Source organism: Trachymyrmex cornetzi, unplaced genomic scaffold, assembly GCF_001594075.2.
Source record: "Trachymyrmex cornetzi isolate Tcor2-1 unplaced genomic scaffold, Tcor1.1 scaffold2108, whole genome shotgun sequence".
In the NCBI taxonomy this organism is placed as follows: Eukaryota; Metazoa; Arthropoda; class Insecta; order Hymenoptera; family Formicidae; genus Trachymyrmex; species Trachymyrmex cornetzi.
In genome coordinates this window covers 12,680-18,042 of record NW_017296750.1, presented here as the reverse complement: position 1 = coordinate 18,042, position 5,363 = coordinate 12,680, and positions in this window count along the sequence as shown.

Below are 5,363 nucleotides of genomic sequence, written 5' to 3'. Positions count from 1 at the left end.
CACACTTCTCCAGTTACAACGAAGTCCAAAAATGGGTGGATGAATGGATCGCCTCGAAAGACACCGCGTTCTACCGTCGTAGGATTGCCTTGTTGCCGGAGAGATGGGAAAAAGTAGTAAAAAATGGAGGAAATTACTTTGATTAAGGTATTCATTCATCTTCCCTTCAAAACAAATCGATTTTCGAGATGAAAAAACGATAGGAATTAAATTTAACACCTAATAATAGCTTTTTTAATATAACGTATCCTATCAATTTAATTTTATTGTATAAAAATAAATATTAATAAATGCGAAACGAATATAGGATACAAGACAGTTATACAGGACAGTTAAGTTGTCATGAAAACAGTGATAAAGTAGTGATAACGAGGATTATTACGATATTAATGCGTTTTGTGTTGAATCTTGCATTCAAGATTAAAAATGTATAATAAGTATAAAGACTGATCTTAAATTTTCTGTAATAATTAGGTAATACATAACACGTACGTATGTTTTTATGATCAAAATATTGCTCAATATTTCAAATACAATACTCGAATATAACGTAATACGCATGTTATGTCTTTATCGATTATTAAAGTTGATCGAATTTTCAAAACGATTACTATACTTTACTGTACTTTACTAGTTTGCGAATATTTACAAGTCTTGAAAAGAAGATTTTCAAAAGTCGTTCCTCGTTAGTAAATTTTAAATTTGATAGCATTGCGTTCTTCTGACAGTATCAAACGAACTATTACTTGAAAAAGTCAATTCAAGTTTCAGACGAACGCGTACAGTTATCTGAGATGTTGCTCTCTTACATGGAAACTTTCTATCGAAGCAGCATCTACTCGTGTCTTTCATACGCGCCACCAAACGTATGATTTTTCCCTTAAAGTTTATACAGAACTCAATATTAGTTCATATTAAACCCACTAAGAGGGATAAGAGCAACTTTAATCCGAGCCTCCAAACGGTGCTGAGGGTAAAATGACAAAATGCGATATAATTTTAAGTTATTAAAAGGATGTCTTGCTACTCTCCGCTGAGTAATCCGAAGTGATTGGATCTCGGTGAAATTGATCTCGGATTTTATTAACGAGCAGTTTTTAACATGGCCTTTGCGACTCGTTTTGCTGTAGGCAGGTCTTAAAGATACGCATGTGTGATACAAAATTCGCAGTTTACGGCCAATGCGTGCTAACATTACGGAAAGGTCTTTAATACATACACGATGCAATCTCATTATCGTCACCTAACTCAAAGTGATTGTGCAAATGAAACTGCACAATCACTGGAGGTAGGAAGGAAAAATCGCGTTGCAAATACCATTGAGAACACAACCGCGCGAATATATATATGGGAGTTAACCAGAAATTTTGATCCGACATCAACTCCGGCAAAGTATGACTGATATCTTCACTTGGCGGGAGAACAAAAGCAATGGATCTCGATAGACGTGATGAAAGCACTCAAGAAATGCTGTCGTCACGTCTCATAAAAATATAAGAAAAAATAAAATAATAAATAGAAATACTCAAAATAATATATAATGCCTATCAGAGCCGACACAGGATAAAAGTGTGCAATAAAAAAATTTTTTTACAAAAATTATATAAAATTGTAATGTAAACGTTTCGACCCTTGTTTTGGGTCCTCTTCAGTACAAATAAAGTTGACAAAGTGAGACTTCTTAAAAATAAAATTCATATAAAAAACCAAGAAGTTGCAAGAACTGTGTCCAGTCTTATAACAATGACATCAATATGGCGAAATTACTGCGAAAAAAAAAACCCAAACGCAAATTGAGCAAGAAACAAAAGAAAAATTATTACTCAAAATAACTGGAAAGTAGTCGTCGGTTCAGAATGCCAATTGCTTTGTCATGTAAGCGATAACTTTTATAAATTTCAACATTGTTCTTTCACATTATGAGCTAACGTTTTTTTTTGGTGCAATGCATTTTCCAATCTGATGACGGGATGCATATTTGAAACTCATGTCGTCTGGTTATTACTTTTCTTGACATATAAGTTTTTCCGCTTTCTATGTATTGTTATTTTGCGTAATAATTTTTCTTTTGTTTCTTGCTCAATTTGCGTTTGGGTTTTTTTCTATTTTTCGCAGTAATTTCGCCATATTGATGTTATTGTTATAAGACTGGACACAGTCCTTGCAACTTCTTGATTTTTTTATATGTATTTTATTTTTAAAAAGTCACTTTGTCAACTTTATTTGTACTGAAGAGGACCCAAAACAAGGGTCGAAAAGTTTACATCACAATTTTATATAATTTTTGTAAAAAAATTTTTTTATTGCACACTTTCATTCTGTGTCGGCTCTGATAGGCATTATATATTATTTTAAGTATTTCTTGAGAGCCTTTTTCTATTTATCAATTTTAAATAGAAATACATCCCGATTGAGTTTCACTAGATCCGCAAAAAAATAAACACGAATACTATTTTCTCACAGAAGTTAGGGTGTCACGTCTCGAGAATTAGGGTAAGTCGGGGGAATACACCACACATAAGCGAAATTAAATTTTTGAGTAATTATTTGTTCAATTTAAAATAACTTTACATACTGATCTTTTTCTTCTATCCTTTATCTATGATTTGGGTATAATTTGAATCGAATATATTCATTTTTTGTTGTTAAAAATAAAGAAATACGAAAGTGCTGAAAAATGGATAATATGCCACCATGGGGATAATATGCCATATACAAAAAAATACAATATATTCAATGTATAATATATATAATATATATAGTATATGTATATTATATATATTTGTATATATATATATATGTATATATATGTGTATATATGTATATATATGTATATATATACCTACATATTAGAGAAAATGACTATTGGCATATTGCCCTAAGACGTCATTTCATCTTTTGATGAGCCTGTACAGTACGACTGTTAAGAAAATGAATCAACGATGTACTGAATATTTTCATTTTAATCTACTCTAATAGATTAACAAGCTAATCGAGCTAAATATTGTGTAATGTTTAAATAATAACTTACATAAAGCACTATAAAAGTTATAAGAAGCACATTTTCGTATACCATGCCGTCATATTTACCTTATAAAAACAATACTGTTGCGCGAGGAAATTCTTAATACTTATGCAACATGTTAACCACACAATTGTACATAATTCTGTGTTATTAACGCAAACACTGCTAATCGGTATCATTGTTAAACACAACGAGTGGCATATTCCCCCAACTGGCGTATTCCCCCGACTTACTCTAATTTATCCCAATGTGGCATTTTATTTTTAGAAATAAGGCTATATTAACAGAAACTTACATAAAAAAACCATCATCGCTCTGCAACCATTCGTACCAATTATAAAGCTAAGTATCTGATCATTTGACTCCTTATATAATCCGTAATAGTAATTTTGACCCCCTTCATATATTATTAGAAATCTTAATTTATTAAACTACTTAATAAATGAACGCGTGCAATAACAATTTTTTATTGAATAAAAATTGTCTTATTGAATACTGAATGAATATTATCTCTATTTAAATCAATTACGTAAATAAGTCTTTAATAAAGTCTATATAAACATTTCTATATAAAATTTTTATAATAAATTTAAAGAATAGAAGGTAAACCATTTCGTTATGATTGTATAATTGTGTACTAGGAATCTTTAAAATTTTGATATATAGACGCAGTCAGTTGCCATCACCAACAAATTCAAATCGCACTCATGCATGTGGCAAAGATTACTATTTTTTATGAATTATGTATATACGAGATAACATAATTCAAAATATTTATACATAATAGATCAGAAGTATATTGTAGAGTGCAATATGCTGAATAATGTCAGGAGTATCAATGTCATTAATTAATCACTATTTGAATATATAAGATAATTACATTGACCACTAATGAAAATTAATGTAACTACTCCGCTATTTCTAAATTTTATTTTTGATGTTGCCAGAAATCCTACCGTTTGATTACAAAATAATGTGAAGGCAGCAAATTATATAATAATCTTCGACATATAGATATCCGTTATAAAACTTAGCGAATTTATTGAGATTTCGTATTTTATTACAAATTTTAAAGCAAACTCTTGTTTTATATCTGCTATATTATTTCGTAGAAAAAAAGTCTATACTTAATTATCTGCAACTTCTAATCTCTAATATTTAAAAAAAATAATATTTAAATATAAGTAACTAACTATTTATTTTAGCATAATATAATTATTATGCTAAATATAACTCTTATTGCTAAATAACTATCACCTTAAGTTAATATTAAAATACCATGAAATGATCATTAGAAATTGCTAACACTTGAAATCCTCACAATACTAACAAATATTATGACGCGATTTATTGAGTACTTTCTACGACATTCTTTGTAGGAAAATAAATTAAGACCGTTACATAACAACTAATTTATAATATAACAATTATAATTATATTTGACTGTCTAAATTAAACTAAAATTTTATTAAGGATAAAAAAAATAAAATTCTTTACTAACATCTACATTTAATATTAGTCGTCTTCCATAAATTATATTTAAAAACAAAAAAAGAAGTGCGTTACCACACTTAATTGCAATTCTTTCGTCAATATTTCGCGTTTATTCATATTTATGTACGCTCGTGCATATTCCGATATCCCGGTAGTTCCGGAGAGCTATACGTACGTATTCTTCCGGCCATACTATATTTTGAAAAATCCGCAGGCTATTGAGTTATAGATGAGCTTCAGTATGTGTACACGCGTATATATGAATATATATATGTCGAAAAAACGCAAATTTTGGTCTCCGAATTGCTACTTACGTGCAAACAGTCACGTCGAAAGAAAGAGATTGGTGTTTAACAGGTGAAAATTAACTTCGTGCCAAGAGCGGAAGAAAGGTCACCAAATTGATAATTATAATAATTTCTCTGACAAAAGTAAAACTCTTGAGAGTCGCAAAGTTAACAATGCCGACCCCAAATGTACGTTCTCTAAATTGCTCGTCAACTAGACGTGACACACTGATAGATGAATGCAGCAATGCGGACGAGCCAGCTCTGTCCGGTACTTCGATATCGTACCGGGACCGGGTAGTATCCCTGATGCTTTTAGCAGCGTCTGCGCTCTAGTACCTTCTTCCACCTTCTGCACATTACCACTATTTGACACACTCTGGAGTAGAGCATGCTGGGGTGCGTTCCAAAACTCGACTTTTGTCAACTCAAGTATCATTTTATCCTTGTGTTCACTGAATGTTGGACAAGGATAAAAGATACTCGGAGTCGATATAGTTTAGTTTTGGAACACACCCCCGGGGTAAGAGCTCTCTCTCTCTCTCTCTCTCTCTCTC